We start from the raw sequence: 19,250 nt of genomic DNA, 5'->3' as shown, positions 1-19,250 counted from the left end.
TCAACGTATTATAAATTTGAAGAATTAATAAATTTAAATTATAGCTAAAATTTCAAGAACTATTTTCATAAGAACCCTTGACATATATGTATATACATATTTTTATACATAAATTTATACATAGATTAATATGTGTTGCTGGTATACTTTTTTGTTATGGAAGCAATTTACATTTTCCATGCCGCGTAACTTCCGAAACGCGATTGAGCGTTTCTTGCTACTAAATAAAACATGTAAGTTACTAAAATGTTCGATTAAAAAAATCCACTATATTTCCAATATATGACTAAATGATTATACAATAAAACAATAAAGTCATGATTTGCTATTTTTTTAAATTTCAAGCGCACATTTTCTTTACATAATGTTCAAGGGCCAATATGACCAAGAACCGCTCGAAGTACTGAAAATATTGCTACCGCTCAGGCAAGTGTTAGTGAAGACCGATTCCCAGAGGTTCTCAAGAATTGGGATTTTGTTGCGAAGAAAATCCACAAATTAATCATAAACACCATTACATTCACCGAAATTGACAGTTTGGTATGGTTATTAGTCTTTTGAAACCATCGATCCGTACTTCGTTTAAACGAAGGTGGCCTCACCGATACTGTCAATGGAGAGCAATATTTATCTTTAATAACCAATGGATATTGCGGCAATTGAAAGGAGTTTATCTTGACAGTATCTGGTTCCAACAAGACGGGGTTACGTGCCACACAGCACGTGCAACAACCGAATTATTACGAGCAAATTTTGGAGATTCGATTATTTCAAGAAATTGTGGCATTGAATGGCCTCCTAGAAGTTGTGATTTAACACCAATAGACTACTGCTTGTGGCGTTATTTGCAGTCATTGGTCTTTAGAAATTAACCAGACTCTCTTCAAGCCTTAAAAGTCAAACTGAACTTTCGAATTCGTAACATACGACTTGATTTAATGGAAAAAGTACTCGAAAATTGGGTGCATCGAACTCGTTCCTATAAAAGAATTAGTGAAGGCCATTTATACACATGTTATATTCGGAACTTAATTGTATCGATAGCGCTACACATTTGAATTTCCTTAACAATTAGCGTGTTGTTTTTGTTTTGAAGAAATTATATCACTTATAGGAATGTCCTTGCACCTGTGATCGTATTAGTAAATTTACTCTAAATTTCGCCATTTTTTATATATGTCGTTTATTTAATAAGTAGATGAATTTGGAATTATAAGCTCATTCAAATCACTGTTAAAAGTTTTATGAAACACAGGCTTACCAATCGAGTTCCTTAATTCTTATTAAATATATAAAATATATTGAGTATCAGTTATTATTGAGCTAATACATATATATGGACAGAAATACATCGCGCAACAAAGTGTGGTCCAAGCAAAACTAATGAAGAATACCGTAATACTATGGGCAAAATGTTATGCTTGCTTTCAATGGTAAAGGTTCAGAAAGGCAAGCTGCCAATTGTGGTATTAGAAGCCATAGAAGCCATACTACTCACATTTGTCTCACCTGGCAAGCCCATATGTATGTACAGACATACATATTTGAGCGCACAAAAACATTTGCTTACATATATACTACATATTCTGACATATTTATGTGGCAACAACAAAAGCCAACTATGCAGTTTATGCATTTTCGCAATAAATGCTTGGCTGTCACAATGCCACTCGCGCACACGTGAGCCGCGGACGCTGCCGCCGGTGTTTGCCTCTAAATTTTATGCAAATTGACTAATTAATTTTTCGCAAAATGAAATTTTATCGCTGATGTCGCATATTTGCATAATGCCGCCATGAGCTTCAGCAAGTTCTCGTTTTTTATTTTATTTATTTATTTACACACACACGCGTACATACATATATGTTTGCATTTATGTGCGAATTCAGCGGCAAGTCCTACAAGTGCACCAGGTACACACATAAATTGCTTTTAATGGTGAACGGTTGAGCGTAAATATGGCTGCATATGTATCTGTTGTTGTATTGGTGGTTTTGTTTAAATGCAGCAATTAAGCGTGCCAAGCATTAAATGCGCTGGTGGGCAGCGGTAGGTAGCTTAAAAATGTTATAGCAGCGTTGTGTTGTATTGCCGTTGCTTTACTAGCTTTTCCGTTGTTCTTGCGAGTTTGCTGGATTTTACTGTTATTATTTATGATGCCACAGCACACAAGTTCGTTGGCGCTGTAAAATTTATTTAATCCCATAAATCCTTTTTCTGCCTTTACTAGTGATTCGTTTTTGTTGTAGTGTCATATGTTTGTTATGATGATGAAATTAGAAAACGGTATAAGACAATGCACAAGTGTGTATTTTATCAACTCATAAAGAAGATGCCGTAAATTTATGTTTATTTAATAGACTGTAAGAGGGTCACCATGAAAATTTGGCATGTGCAACAAATCAGTTTGACAGTTGTAAGCTGAGCTGGGATGAACGTAAAACAACAAACTGCAAAATTTCTTGTCAAGCTATTAGAGAAAACATATCTACATAACATGTCTACGGAAAAGGGGCTTAGGTGTCAAAAAATCAATTTTAACTTTTTAGTTTTCTCACGTTAGCCCCCTTTTCGTAGACCAGGGCACATATATATTTTGGTATTATTTATAGCAAAGTGCTAAAATTTTGAAAGCAAAATTTTACAATTTTCAGTTAATTTTGATTAATTCCTCCAGATTAAAAATAATTTAATCTGACAATAAGTTTTTCTACTATATTCATGTTTGACTCTCGAGAGAGTTCTTTAAGATACAAGAGAAAATTGTAATCATTAGATTCATACTTTTTATTTTAATTTATATTTTTTGAGTGTTAAACATACTGAAAAATTTACCTTTTTTGAAACTGTTTCCAATCCCATCACACAGAAAGCTCTTAAAAAGCTCAACTTCTAAGTGTAGCAATCTGAAAGCTGGTTTGCATAATTTTGGAATTTTTTTTTTTGTAAATTGTTCTAAATAATTAACTTCCTTGTAATGAGCTCTGTCTTTTTTTTTCAGAATAATCTCAAGAATCAGTGCCCACTTCTTCGGCTTCTGCAAATATATACCGTCATAATTTCGTTTGTTTTCAGAACACTACTCGTGCTCGTAATGTCATCAGAAAATGGCAGTCGGATGAAAAATCGATGCATCATAAGTATCGAGTACCATTAGAGCGTTAAAGGCCAGGAGACTAATAAGACGATAACTTTAGGAATATTACTTCTATCGACTTAAAATTTCAAGGACATATTCTTGAAATGTTAAACAATAAGATAAGACAAACAAAAACGATTTTTCGAAAGTGAAAAACACTACCCCGCCCCCTTAAGCGATATATCTCTATAAAAAAATATCGATAAATGGTGCGTCGATGTCTATTAGCCATCACTCACTGGAAGCAATACCCAGGCTTATAACGATACATGTACATGGAAAATTAGGTTGAATTGGATTTGCATTGCTTTAAAAGCAGTATTTTTCAGTGATGATGAAAAAGAGTATGAAAATACGTGAAAATCTTCTTTTTATTGTCAATCTCTCTCGAATTTAATAAATAACCCAATGCCGAGAAAATGGTAAAAAATAATCTAATGGACGCTCAGAAGGGCTGCTTCGTCAGTGTCTGTTTATGGGAAATTTGACTGTATATATTCAAACATATGCATTTAATAACAATTTCCAAAAAAAAAAAACTGCAGTTGAACTTCCATAGCTCAAACTCGAAGTTCTCAAACTCGAACTCTTAAATTAACGACAGAAGTCAAAAACAAAGGTTTTTAGTGTATTATGGTGATTTTTGTTAGAAAAGTTCAACTGTAATTTTCAGTAAAATGCCAAATCTTGACGTCTATTTTCTCAATGTTTGGTTAGCAACCATTTGTCAGTTAAGTTCTGGTATACTTAACCAAGGTTCCTTCTTTCGGTAAAGAACTTTTTTTTAACTAGAACTGACAGATGCTCTTAACCTAACTGAGAAAATGGCCTTAAATTCGTTATTTTTTCCATTGACATTTATTTGTTTTAACATATTCAAAATCAATCAATCAATCAAACCTCAAGTACAATCCTTTTGATTCTTATACCGAGAAAAACATTTTCGCTTTATTCATAAAATTTTCACTGTATTGAATAGTTTATTATAGTACGAATAATAGTATAAAATGTATACCACAGCAACGCGTGGACGGATCTACATACTAGTTATTAATAAAAACTCTACCTTCAGTGTAACAATTGCGGCTTTTTTTCGTTTATCCTTCCGTACTTTTTCTTTTTCTTTGCTACAACACTATGGACCGAGGGCACAAAACTTCGACAGTTGCCTCTATCTCTTACGAGGTCACGCCAGTTGTACATCTTAAGTGCAGACAAGTCACTATGCACTCGATTCTTCCACTGTATGCATAGGCAACCTGGCTTCGGTTGTTCACGCATGAGTCTTCAATCGAAGAGCTTTCTCATCATCCATGCGTACGACATGGTATAGAGCTTATAAAGTTCATGGTTTCATCTTCTTCGATATTCATCGCTACCGCAAACAGCTCCAAAAACCTTCCGGAGAGCAGTTCTCTCGAAAGTTAGAAGAGCCTTATAGATCGTAATATTTTTCGTTGAAAGAAAGACATACTTCTCAATTACCTTCTTATTATACTCTCGCAACAAATTTGCTTAGGAGAGTATTATAGTTTTGTAAGTTCTAAAACTAAAAGAGTCAGATATAGGGTTATATATACCAAAGTGATCAGGGTGACGAGTAGAGTCGAAATCCGGATGTCTGTCTGTCCGTCCGTCCGTCTGTCCGTCCGTCTGTCCGTGCAAGCTGTAACTTGAGTAAAAATTGAGATATCATGATGAAACTTGGTACACGTATTCCTTGGCTCCATAAGAGGGTTAAGTTCGAAGATGGCAAAATCGGCCTACTGCCACGCCCACAAAATGGCGGAAACCGAAAACCTATAACGTGTCATAACTAAGCCATAAATAAAGATATTAAAGTGAAATTTGGCACTAAGGATCGCATTAGGGAGTGGCATATTTGGACGTAATTTTTTTGGAAAAGTGGCCCCGCCCCCTACTAAGTTTTTTGTACATATCTCGGAAACTACCATAGCTATGTCAACCAAACTCTATAGAGTCGTTTCCTTCAGGCATTTCCATATACAGTTCAAAAATGGAAGAAATCGGATAATAATCACGCCCACCTCCCATACAAAGGTTATGTTGAAAATCACTAAAAGTGCGTTAACTGACTAACAAAAAATGACGAAACACTAAATTTTACGGAAGAAATTGCAGAAGGAAGCTGCACCCAGGCTTTTTTAAAAATTGAAAATGGGCGTGGCCTCGCCCACTTATGGACCAAAAACCATAACTCAGGAACTACTAGACCGATTTCAATGAAATTCGGTATATAATATTTTCTTAACACCCTGATGACATGTACGGAATATGGGTGAAATCGGTTCACAACCACGCCTTCTTCCAATATAACGCTATTTTGAATTCCAACTTTACACAAATATGGTATTTGAAAAATATGTAAATGACGTATAATGAAATCTCGATTATCACTTTATCATGCGAGAGTATAAAATGTTCGGTGACACCCGAACTTAGCCCTTCCTTACTTGTTTTTAAATGAAGTAGACACCGCTTAGGCGGTTATAGCCGAGTTGATTGATCAATTGCCTACCGATTCCAAAATAACTCCTGTTGGCAAGAGTTATCCTACGCTTGATCTCCAGGTTTAGATTGTTTGTTTACATATGTGATTAGAGGAGTCCTTGTGCCTCCAAGTATTTTGTCTTTCCCTCGTTCACCATAAAGCCAACTACTTTTGCTTCTTTTTCTTGATTAGAAAAGACCTATGATGTCACTGCGGTTCATATTAATATAAACCCTTGTGTGATATCAAACGGCTCGGAGAAGCCCCCCTTCTCCAACCATTTTCGGAGATGTTATTTTCACGGATGCTAAGTCTTTAAGTTTTCAATTAATAATTTTCAATAAAAATACCTACAGCTGTGTTCATGGAAATAGTAGTGCCGGTGGGTTCGAACTATAAAACTGAAAATTCACGTTAAAAATGCACACTATGAATTGATAAATACCTCCAAGAAGTAATTTTTAGCTATTTCACATACACAGTTTTATTTTTGTAAAATATTTGTATTTTAAAATCATTTTAAATAGTATATTTCAGTAATATTTGGTTGTAAAGTCTTTATTTTTTTTATTATATTAGATCCTGACCTCGTCTCATAAAGATTTGTGCCCATGCCTCCTTGAATACTAACCAAAGTTGTGTTCTTGATGGATTTGCTGTTGCTACAACTCGTTTAATATTTTCCCATAAATTTTCTATTAAATTCAGGTCCTGTGCCTGTGCTGTCCAGGACATTACGTCGCTCCTTTGCTGGTTTGGGCGGATGTTTTGAGTCCTTTTTCTGTTCAAAAATGCTTTTTATAGACATTTTCCAGTTGGTATATATGATAATATAACATCTTACAACAGATTTACTTACCCAGTTCGGTTATGATGTTATATATCAAATATGTGGGATCAAGATCTTAGTAGAAGCAAGCCCATACCATAATGTTCAGGCCACCATGTTTAAAACTTTGGTAGTATACCTGGAATAATCTCGGGGGTTTGGTAGTCGATGGACATTCTTTCTGGACCCTGTTCCTCCAAAAAGAAACAATTTTGCTTCGATTGGTCAACATCAAATTTCGCTATGTTTTTTTGCGAACTTTATTCTAGCAGCCATATGTTTCTTCATTAAAAGAGTTACTTTAGGAGAGATTATTATATTCAAATTGTTTTTAAATAGCCTTCTACGATTTGTTAGAGTAGTAAATGACAACTTACACTTTTTTTTAACTTTTGAGTATGGTTAGAACTTTATTTTTTATATATCGTATAGTCTGTTTCTACTATGTTATTGAGTTTTGTCCAATTTTCCAAAATTCTCTGCTTTATCAACGTATCTTACTGCTGCACATCATGTTGGAATTCGATTCCCTGTAGGTTCTGTCCTCTTTCCTTATCTTTATTATCAATTAACTCTTCTCAATAGAACAATTCTTCTCCGACCTACTAAAAATGAAAGAGAAATGGGATTTCAAAGAAAATTTCATCAGAAAATTTGTAAATCACTTAAATACATTTTTTATCACAATTATCTAAACATATTTTTCATTTATTGACCCCTAACGACAAGCACTACTATTTAAATGAACAGCTGTTTGTTTTCAGAAAATATAAAAATACGTTTAAGAAAAGCCAGCGGAAGTAAATCTCACTGAATTTTTAAATTTTTATAATTTGAAATGTCTACTCTTGAAAAAAATCACTCTTGTAGGCTTGGCAAGTGTTGTATGCGGTTACACTACTATTTTCGTGAACACAACTGTATATGCTGTTTGGGTCTACTACTCGTACCATTCGAAATTGACCATCAAAGCGCAAAGTAATGACTCGATATATGTACTTAGTGAACTTTTGTTTAATTTTTTCCTTCTTGGAATACCCGAGTAATCAAAATTTTCAAGTTTGACGGAGTGGTATCATGTTAGTAAAGGATAATAGTTATTAGTTGGTTTATTTCATCCATTGATCTTTCTCAAACCTTACAATAGATACTTCGAATGAATTTCTTATAAATATATTCAGTGAGCGATTTTTCAATGCTTTCAACCAAAATTTAGTATTTCCATTTTTCCTCAAAAATCATGCAACTAACTTTAATTTGGTCCCGCTTAACTTGCATTAAGGGTAAAATGCAACTTTAAGGCATCAATAATGCATGACGTCATATGTTACGATAAATTTTTGATTTCAATTAAAAGCAATTTTTTTTATTTTTTTATTGACATGCACTCTCTACCCATATTCCCCATTATATAATCCACAATATATGTTTAATTACTATCCGATTGTTCATAATGCTTTTTAATAGCAGTAGTTGTTATTGTCAAACTCATCTAAAACAGTTTTTAATGTGCTCGCCATAGCGGACTGGAAAAAATGCAAACATTAAGCGCTTCATTGCGTTGATCAAATCATAGCCTAGTAATTATAATGATTAACAAACACAAAATATTACTGCTCTTAACACAGACGCCGTTCTTTGGATTGTTTTCAAGTAACGCTCTATTTATTTCACTAATAAAATATACCTAGTCAATTTTTACAAAATTTGTAAAAAATTCAACTACTTTCTTACCCTTGGTCGTTTCAATATTTCGAGGCAGCCAATATAGTCTTACCTTATAACCCAAGCTTACTTTATTCTAAGCCCTTTTTATTTTTGCTGGTAGTTTACCAAACATATCTTCTCACTAAAATAAGTAAAAATATTCTAATATTTCCCTAAAAATGCAACATCTCTATAGAATTATATTTATATTTGTAGTTTTTGTTGTAACTCTAAATATTTTCTTGTCTTTTACATAATTTTGTTTCTTCAATCTCTGCTTGCACCTGAGCTTGTCAACAACCTGGCCTCAAATAATGTTGCTTGCAGCAGTTGTTGGCATGCAGCCAGACAAACGAACAGACAGGACAAGCAGACAGGCCAGCAAAGTTGATAAACAATTCACTTTTTGTGCGCCGAAATGAATTTACTTATGTAAAATTTCTTCTGGAGATTATTAAATTATCCAGCATATTTGTGAAATACCTGAAAATGTGTTAGGCTTTACATACTTAAGTACAGTTAGAAAATTTAAAAGGGTGACCCAAAAACCACATGCCAAAATATTAGTATTATAATTTTAGTTTCTATATCCTGTGTTCGTTTCGCATTCATCATCATGTGTGTTGCACTAATGTTCACTCCAACCATGACACTTAACGCCATTTTGCACATAGTGCCTGTAGACAGAAGGTGTATGGCTGCGAAAGTTGCTATAATAAAAGAACAAGTGTCTGAACACACGGAAATTCTCACACACTTTAACTTCATCCCGAATCACTTGAATAATGGAGCCGCCAAACCGAACTCTGGCGGCTCCTTCTGTGCTCACATACTGGCGTGGGAAAAAGCCGTTGGAGGAGAGGGAGAGTGAGCTTCTTTACAGATGGGTCAAAGCTTTCTGGGGAAGATTGGTGGAGCGGTTTACTGTCAAGAGCTCTCTATCAACTCCAGCTTCAGATTTCCAGACTATTGCAGTGTTCTTCGAGCCGAGGTTGCACCCATATGGAGTGCAGCAGGGCGCGCGATACTAGCCTTGAACTCATTAACAGTGCATTAAGGGTTGGTCAAGAAGTGCCAACCTCGTTATCAATAGCATCGAGTCTTTTTGTGATAAGACTGGTATGGGTGCCAGGCCACAGCGGAATCGCCGGCAATTATAAAACTGATGAGCTAGCAAATAAAGGCCCCCTAAAACTGCTATCAGTAGAATGTGAGCGGGTTGGTGCTGCCGTATCCTCTTCTACTACTTGATAGCTGAGCTTCGCGGGAGCTTGGCCAGTGCTGGACCACCATCGTTACAGAAATGATCGCAAAAGATGATCTATTTGCCCTCAGTAAAGTTAGCCCCTACCTAGTGTTGGGGTCCATGCTGTTAGACTGGGAATCTTACCGATACCATCTACAGAAACTGTATGGAAAATATCTGCGGAAATGGAAATTAAACGCCTTTTATTTATTTTTGCTAAACGTTTTGTGTATTTATAAGTTCGAACACAGGAGTTCCTCTTTTCTATTGCTTCACATACACAGCCCACGCGCGATTTCTCTAGATCAGCCATATAACTTAATATACATATACGAATCGATTATATCCATCCAAGCCCCCTCTCGGTTAAATGACCGGTTAGTTAGCACGCACAGATAGTGAGCAGAGAAGTGTATGTAATGTTACCTACAAATAAGTAATTCACATTGAGAATATACAGGTAAAATATTCATAGGTTTTGAACCACCCGTTTAACATTATCTTACTAACATCTTTGTTGGTATTTGCACAAAAAAGTATTCTACACAAATTTGGATATACCATACATAAGTATGTAAATGTCTGTCTGTTGCACACAAAGAATAACTTAATCAACTGTCAAATCTCGACATGCCAGCATAATCAAGTCGCTTTCTTATTTATTGCTGCTGGCATTTAAAATATCTGCGACAGATTTCTGGTTTTGGTTTTGTCTTTGAGAAATTTTAATATGCAAACATAAGTTCTTAGTATAATATATATGTATGTGATATACATAAATATATACATATGTATATGTACATACATATGTATTTATATTATTATTGTTTATATCTATGCTTTATGACTGTGCAGTTAAATGGAGCATAAATGATATAATAATAAATACCAGACAATGTGACTGATATGTTAAGTAAATAAGCTTTTATTTTCTGTTTTTGCTTAATGATTACAATGAAAATTTGCTGAAAATATATAAAATTTGCTCGAGTATAACTTTATTATTTTATCATAAACTGTACAGAAGATGATCCCATTTATAGCCAGGTAATTGGTTTAAGAGATTTTTTTTTTCAACATGAGCATTTTCGGCCTATACATCTTGAGCATATCAAGTTACTGGCCTATATAAAGTATCGGGTGATTTTTTTGAGGTTAGGATTTTCATGCATTAGTATTTTTTTTTTTCAAATGTATTGATTTCATCATTAGACTTACTAACGAGCAACGCTTGCAAATCATTGAATTTTATTACCAAAAAGTGTTCGGTTCGAAATGTGTTTTTATGCGATGAACCTTTCCTGTCGCATTTGGGGTACTATCAACTCACTGTTTGGTGTGGTTTTACGCTGGTGGAATCATTGGACCGTATTTTTTCAATTCGTTAAAAGCATTTTCAAACTTTTTGGCCAAAAATGGAAGAACTGAACTATACATCCTGAGCATATCAAGTTACTGGCCTATATAAAGTATAACACTAGTTAACAGTTACTTTGCCACTGTGATGTTAGAATCTGTTTCTTGTTAATTTTTGGTTGCTAAAACCGAAAATGATAGTAAAAATTTCTTAATACGTAGGATTTTTTGTGTTTTAGTCAAGAGGTGTGTCCAATCTTCACCATTTACTAAAATGACAATAATAACTGTATGTTTTGAAAATTTTTTGAACTCAAAACCGTAATCAGGACACGTTAAATATCCCACAGACCTCCTAGCACATCAGTCGATAATTTTTCCTTCATAATTGTTGAGTAGTGTAATTTAAAAACAACTAAGTCAAGGAATATTTGTAGAAGGTTATGGTATATAGCTATTATTTTGCTTTCCGATTTACTAGTGGCCACTTAAAAACCAAAGTGTGCAGGGTTTACAATACTTTTTTCAGTTCTGCTTTACAGCAGTGCATTTTTAACTTTGATCCTCTTTGATGCAAGGTTTATATTATTCAATCTACTCAGGCTCAAAGTATTGTTTATTACTATATTTACTTTACCAAAACCGAATGATTTTTGCTCCCCATACAATATATCTACTTTAAAATACATTTGTCTAACGTTTATGTTTATCCTTTAAAAGAAATAATTATAATCAGCGACCGCAAACTTCATTAGGGAAAATTAGTCGGAGTCCACACGATAAAAATTTTTCCAAAAGTGTTAGTTATCAAAGTTATTTTTTTTGTAATGATTACTGGTTACTGAACTATCTGGCCGCGATATTGAATTTTAAACGACTCCAGTCGTTTCTTCTTTTCGCTATTTGGCGTCAATTCTATATACTGCGCCGTTTCCAATGCGCAAAGGCCAATACTCTTCCGCAAAACCGATAGAAGTAGCACCTGTTGGCAAGAGTGATTCTGCGTTGGATTTCAAGTGTGATATTGTTGTTGGTTTTGATACTGGTTCCAAGATAGACGAAATTATCCTCGACTTCAAAGTTATGAATGTTAACAGTGACATGTGATCCAAGTCGTGAATGAGATGACTGTTTGTTTGATGACAGGCGATATTTCGCCTTGTCCTCGTTCACGACCAGACCCATACACTTCGCTTATTTCTCCAGTCTTGAAAACGCAGAACTAATGACGCGGTTGTTGAGGCCAATGATATCAATATTATTTTGAAGGATTGAAGAAGTCACACGATAGGGAGTCTACTTGTCGGAACCCTCTCTTGGTATCGAAAGGCCCGGAGAGGTCCTTCCCGATCCTGACGGAGCTTTTGGTGTTGCTCAACATCAGCTTACACAGCTTAGCGGGGGTAGCAAGTTCAGACAAAGCGGGATGGATGCAGTTCTTTTTCGTGCAAAACAAAGAGATGGCATGTATCGGTTTTTGTCTTTTCGAGTCTTTTCCAAGATTTGGGGCATGGTAAAAATCTGGTCGTTAGCCGATTTTCCAGGTTTGAGGCCATACTGATAGGGTTCAATAAGTTTGTTGACGGTGGACTTCAGTCTTTCACACAATAAACTCAATTAAACCTTATATGTGAAATTTAGGAGGCTTATCTCACGGTAATTGGCGTAGATTGTGGGGTTCTCTTTTTGTGGTTTGGGCAGGGCCCACTAAAATTACAATCATATCTTACAAACAACCTGATGCATGCACCTTTCCAGTTCTTCGCCGCTATGCTTAAATAGCTCGGCCAACAATACATTGCTTTGTTGTTCTTCAGGCGGGTAATTGCTATTCCTACCTCATCATAGTCAGACAATGGAACATCTATTCCATCGTCATCGATTGAGGGTTCGCCATCTCCAGAGGTTACACTTTCTCTACAGATCAGTAGGCTGTAGAAGTGTTCCCTCCATAAGTTCAGTATGCTTTGATCATCAGCCACTAAATCACCACTTTAAGTCCAACAAAATTATACTCCGGTACTGAAACCTTCCGTTAGTTGCAGAATTATCCCTATTGGCCAATTTCTCAAGCTCTTCACACTTACGCTGTCTCGCTTCCCTCTTCAACTCACGGTACCTATCCCTCCCATAAATATCGTATATGACCAAAATAGAGCGCTTCCTAACATAGGCACACTTACCTATAAGTTGTGAAGCTACCTTCAATGCAAAACTTGCTTTTATAATACACAGAAAATAAAACGGAATACCTAAATAGTAATCTAAATGCCAAAAATATTAAAATTTATTAGGTACATATACATATGTACAACAACGCGGCACACATTAAAATAGATGTAGGAGCAGCACTCACCAAAAAAAAAGTGCCTAGTTTGGACCCTCTGAAGCACCTGCTCAGAACGACATGTAAAATTTGTAATATTAGCAACAAGAAAACAATTGCACTGCACATGCAAATAAAACAATAAATTTTCCCAGTGCAAACACACACACACAATAAAGCGGAGAATTGCTTGCAAGGATGATATTCGAATGTACTTTTAAGGAACTGCAATCCTTGGTAGTTATATAGTATATTCTAAACCCAGTAGTGAGTTATCTAGAACCAAATTTAAAAACAATTTTGGTAATTTTTGTTGGACAAAGTAAAAGCTATATTGACTCAAGGTACTAAGTGAAAACTATAATAACTCATTTGTTTAGAAATATGAAGCAAAGCGATTTAGTCATACTTCAAAGACATTTTTGAAATTAAATGTTGCTAAAACTTTCGGTATAGTTTCATGTTACTTCAGTTTTTGTGTTTTTCAAAATTCGCTATGCATTATTCAAATTTGAATTAAGCATGGTACAGATTCAAAGCTATGGTTCCTAAGGGGCACACCTAACAGCCTAGCAACCTGTGATTAATTTAATTTTGAACAACCGAACAATTTATACTCTTGCAACTTACAGTAATAAAAGCCAGGGAAATACACCCAACTCTTTTTTTAACACGGTAGATACCTTCCTCAGAAATCCGTGTAAAAAAAGAGGCGTTTTCTATAGTAAAAGGGAGGATACGATTCATGTCATCTGAAAACCGTGTAAGAGAAGAAAACCGTGAAGATAAAGAACTATACATATTTACTTCGAAAAACGACGTAAAAAATGTTGAAAACTATAAAATTACAGATATGCATACAAATTGTATGTTCATATGGCAATTGATTGAACATTAAAACTTAAAATACATAACTCATACAGGTGAAAATTGGTAGAGCAAGCAAACAACAAAAGAAATCTATTAATCCAGAATTAAGAACAGACCGTCATCAATTAAACTAGCAGTTAGTTGACGTATGTATTTCGGTCTCCTCGTCGTTATCGCTATTATGGTTCTCAGTTTTGCCCTCATATGTTATTAATTCAATCAGACAATCATCATCTAGAGGTTTATCTATCATTAATTCGTCGACATCTTCATTTTCAGGTCCTCCTTCTCCTCCGATTTCGAGTGCCAAGGCTATAATTTCAGAAGTCTCCATCGATTCTTGGGGCACCGAAGTACCCACTGGACGATATCCAATATCAGATATTCCATTGTCAGGAAAAGATTATCTCTGTATTTCAATTATATGTCTTATACATTTTTCATATATATTTGTCATAAAGAGTCAACTGTAGGAAGTGGATTCCATATATTTTAAACCTAGGATAAAGAAGGGGCGATGCCCCGCCCATTATCCAAATTTTACACGGGCTCATATAAAGCCCTCTCATACCATCTGCGGCGAAAAATTTACTGCCTCTGACTATTTAGTTATAGATTTATCACGCTCTTAGTACTTTTCATCAGTACCGTTATATGGGGAGTAGGCGGGGTTATCCTCCAATTTCATTCGTTTTCTTTCACACAATCGGCAGAAGTTTTTATAAGAATTGTCTTGAACGAATTTGGCTAGCCTTGCTGGTCTAGGAGATATGTACGTTAAGGCTATAAGAATGCGTGTCCACGCCCAATTATTCAAAATTTACAGCCCACAGGTTCTCCTTGCTACTGTCAAATTACAGATATGTATCTTATTTTAGTGTTTTGTTATGGCACTTTATAGCTTTTGTTTTAATGGCGTTTTGTTTGCGTGCCAATGCACTGCAGTGGTCCGGTTACGCCCATCTACTTCGCCTTAATTTTTTGCCAAGAGACATTTGTAACAAGTTGGACAATAACATTTTTGAAGAAAAATACTTAAATATTTTTTCGATTTACATGTGATTTCCGGCGGCGCCAAAGAAACGGTCTTCCACAGCTGTGATTCCGGCCTTATCCGTAGATGAAACCTTAAAAAAATTATCTATTATAAGATATTGTCCTATTTGATATACATGTATAATCTAATATTTACAAAAAGGCATTATTTATTGGAAAAAAGTTGAATTAGACTTTAAGTTTTGGTCGTTTTTGGTCTGCCGAATTCGATTTTTGGTCAGATCAAAAACCTGTTAGGTCATTATTTGGAGAACTATAACTTAGTATTGCCATAAATTCTGTTACAAAGTTCACAATGCACACAGAGAGGAAAAATTTACAGCAAAATATTTGTTATTTTTTACGATAATTTGTAGGCAAAACTACCCAGAGGTGGCTTTAAAGCAATATGCTGGGTATCGTACTCTAATTTCGTAAAATAGAACAGGGAAATGAACATCTGACTTTTCACAGAACACCGGCACCGGAAAACCAAGAGTTTTTTGTATGGGAAACAGATTATGCTCCAATTCCTACACAAGCAACGTGAACTTTTTCTCAGTAATCTCACCGAGCTAGACATAACCATATACATATACTACACAGCACATCCAAGAACTCACTACTGGGACTTCTTTGCAATTTGCACCTTGATGTTTGCAATATGCATATTTATGTACGCTTTCCAGTCCCGACCATATGCTGCAACATGTAAGTTGAAACAATTACACCAAATACAGTTACCTGTTCTTTTGTCTCTCTATCTACCCTTTTCCTTTGCTACCATGCCACCTAAAAGACGAATGTGTGCCACAGTTATTCACTCACATGATTATTACCATGTTGCACAATGTTTTAAGTGACTTTATGAGCACGTCTTCCACCAACACCCGTTTGCCGCACGCACACAGCCGAGCAGCATGATGAATGCGGTTAAGATGAAAGTGTTGCTACGTAAATTTACAGTGCAGTGAAATTTGTCAAAATGAATTATTCCCATTCTTTTGCTGTAGCCTAACGCAATTTCCTTTGCTGGCGGTAATCAGTCGTAGGTGTGAATTATGAATTGTTATGTGTGGATTGACGAAATTTAATGAACGCAAATTTTATGCACTTTAGCATGTGACAAAACTGACAACTAGTTGGTATGAAAATTGTGAATTGTGAGGGTTTAGTGCTCACGCAGGATTGCTCTTGCCAACAGGTGCTACTTTGGACTGAGTAGGCAATTGAAAAGTAAAGTCCTCTCTCGACGAAAAAAAGCTAAACTCTATAAGTCGCTCATAATTCCCGTCCTGCTGTATGGTGCAGAGGCTTGGGCGATTACAACAACCAATGAGTCGACGTTACGAGTTTTCGAGAGAAAGGTTCTGCGAAAGATTTATGGTCTTTTGCGCATTGGCCACGGCGAATATCGCATCCGATGGAACGATGAGCTGTACGAGATATATGACGACATTGACATAGTTCAGCGAATTAAAAGACAGCGGCTACGCTGGCTATGTCATGTTGTCCTGATGTATGAAAACACTCCAGCTCTGAAAGTATTCGACGCAGTACCCGCCGGAGGAAGCAGAGGAAGAGGAAGACCTCCACTCCGTTGGAAGGACCAAGTGGAGAAGGACCTGGCTTCGCTTGGAATATCCAATTGGCGCCACGCAGCGAAAAGAAGAAACGACTGGCGCGCTGTTGTTAACTCGGCTATAATCGCGTAAGCGGTGTCTACGCCAATTAAGAAGAAGAAGTCATAGATGAGTCTTGGATCTATGCTTACGACCCGGAAACAGACGATCAATCGGCCGAATAACGTGGTAAAGGTGAACCGAAGCCGAAAAAACCACGCCAAAGCAGGTCAATATCGAGGGTTGGTGCACTCCGAATTCCTTCCAACCGTCCAAGTTGTCAACAAGGAATACCATTTGAGTGTTATGCGTTGTTTGTGCCAAGCTATTCATAAAAATTGGCCGGAATTATGGGCCGACAATTCTTGGTCTTTGCACCACGATAATACACCGTCCCATACTGCATTGATTCTTCGTGAGTTCTTCGCCAAATTTTCGATCAAGATTGCGCCGCAACTACCGTGTTCGCTTGGTTTAGCTCCGTGTGACTTCTGGCTTTTTAGCAAGCTCAAACGGCCGCACTGGGGAAACCGTTTGCAATCAATTAAGGGGTTACATGGGTTTACGGGTTCAAAAAATTGAATTTGTTTATTATCTTATTAAATTCTACAAATTGTGTTTTTGAAGTCGGTTGGCAAGATTTCTCGAGAACTACTCAACCGATTTTCATGGAATTTTACATAGGTCTTCGATACACAGTCCTTAAAGACCTGGGCGGAGGATTTTTTTATTTTAATTAGTTGAAAAAAAGTGTGGCGAAATTTTCACTGAAATTTTAATTTTGTTTCTAAAATTGTCTGCCAACAATTCATCTTTCAGTAGTTTGTTTCTCTCGTCCAAGTTCTAAGTTAAGGTTTTAACTAAAACACGTATTTTTCCACTTCAGATGATCTTGTAAGGAGTTATCCTGTCAACACATCTTTTTTCTGATGTTTGTATCAATAAAAAATTTTAATAAAATATTTAATTTTTTATATGAGAAAAAAATTGTTGAAAAAAGGCTGTTTTTTATGCGAGGAAACCATGTAACCCGTTAAAGAAATTAAATGTGAATCGATAGGAGCATTGAGGCTATTCCAGAAATTGACTTTAATAAATGTTTCGAGGTTTGAAAAAAACTTTGAGGTTACGACAGATTTTGAAGAAAAAATTATTTTAAAATTATGAACAATGTCTTACTATTTTTTGCTCATAGAATGTAGCAAACTCGTATTGCAGCTGGTAAACAATAATTTATTCAATGTTTTATGTTCACTTAGTCTTGCTAAGATATTTTGACTGTTATATTCACCGATACCAACCCTCTTGAGTGAAAAAGTACTTGCGTAGTAGGTTTCATTAAAATATCTAAATTTTTACTTAAGTTATTTTTACCGATATCTCTTCGGTTTGAAATTTTGTTAAGTTATTTTTTAAGGTATAACTTTTCGAATTATGAAAATGATCGATTATTTTTTAAATCTCACACTAATCGTGCCTTTTAATAAATATAATTTCATATATTTAAGTTATTTAATAATAGTAATAAAAAATTGTTTATATAGCTATAAAGATGTAATTTTCTTTTTTTTAAATTTCAGCCTCCATATACGATCGCTCTGCGGAGACTTCTTATCGGTAAGTCCAATTTAAAAATAATAATTTTTCTATATCTCACAATTTATACAAATTTCAATTTAAAACCGTCATTATAAAATATTTAATGATTTAATGAATATCAGCATCCATTTAAAAATAAAGATATTTTTACACAAATGGTCGCTTTTCTAATTTATACAAATAAATTGCTCAAATAAAATACATTTGTCCTTCGTTTGAACGCATGTTTCGCAGTCATAATGCTAAAACTTCAAGTACCCAACAACAAAAATAGTCAGCCAAGCGTCAATATTTTGCAATTAAATGTGAATCAACCATAAAGTGCAGCAACTAAATTAAGGTCAATACGCACATGGCAGGCCGAAGTGAGGAGTCAAGTATAATTGATGGTTTTAAATCAATAACTGTAATGCCATCAAAATGACAGTGATAATCTGTTTTTGGTTATTTTTTGTAGTCACACTAATATTCGGTGGTGTGAGTAGTTTCTATGTTAAAAATTGCTTTCGTTGATCTAAATTCACAAAAAATTTTGACTAACTTAGTAAATAAAGTAAACTTTCTTACAACTCAGATCCTTCGAAATGTGTTAAAGCTATGATATGAACAATATCGAACCATAGCCCCAACTTGTGAAATAATTTTGTACATTTAAAGGGTGATCCAATTCGAGGTGTGCCACTTTTTTAAAGAAAAATTACAGAAGTTTCAAATCTAATGGAGAATGCTTATTATTATTCGAAAGAACATTCATTATTTCTTGAAGATTATATCTTTCAATTGTTGGCCGCGGCTATGTCTCAGATGGTCCATCCGTTGAGTCCAATTTACGATGTCTCGTTCAAGCAATTCGATAGCTCACTTGGCGCCCTTGATGTTTTCCGCCAAGGCCTGAATCGAAGCGGGATTGTTCGCATAGACTTTAGACTGCGATAATGGTCGCCATTGTCTTCAAGTTGTTCTCCATCCCAAATGCGACAATTTTGCTTGTTTACACGCCCACTGTACT

General features: G+C 35.3%; 1 protein-coding gene across 1 annotated transcript in view; it reads left to right on the top strand.

The window, feature by feature from the left end:
- LOC126758939 (irregular chiasm C-roughest protein) overlaps positions 1–19,250 on the top strand; it is a 724,984-nt gene that overhangs the window by 52,233 nt on the left and 653,501 nt on the right. The window contains exon 2 of the mRNA XM_050473423.1: positions 18,223–18,259. The gene's annotated coding sequence lies outside the window, so the exon portion shown is untranslated. The remainder of the gene's footprint in view (positions 1–18,222; positions 18,260–19,250) is intronic.

The sequence above is a fragment of the Bactrocera neohumeralis genome, chromosome 5 (assembly GCF_024586455.1).
Source record: "Bactrocera neohumeralis isolate Rockhampton chromosome 5, APGP_CSIRO_Bneo_wtdbg2-racon-allhic-juicebox.fasta_v2, whole genome shotgun sequence".
Taxonomy (NCBI): domain Eukaryota; kingdom Metazoa; phylum Arthropoda; class Insecta; order Diptera; family Tephritidae; genus Bactrocera; species Bactrocera neohumeralis.
This window is presented reverse-complemented; position numbering and strand designations above follow the sequence as displayed.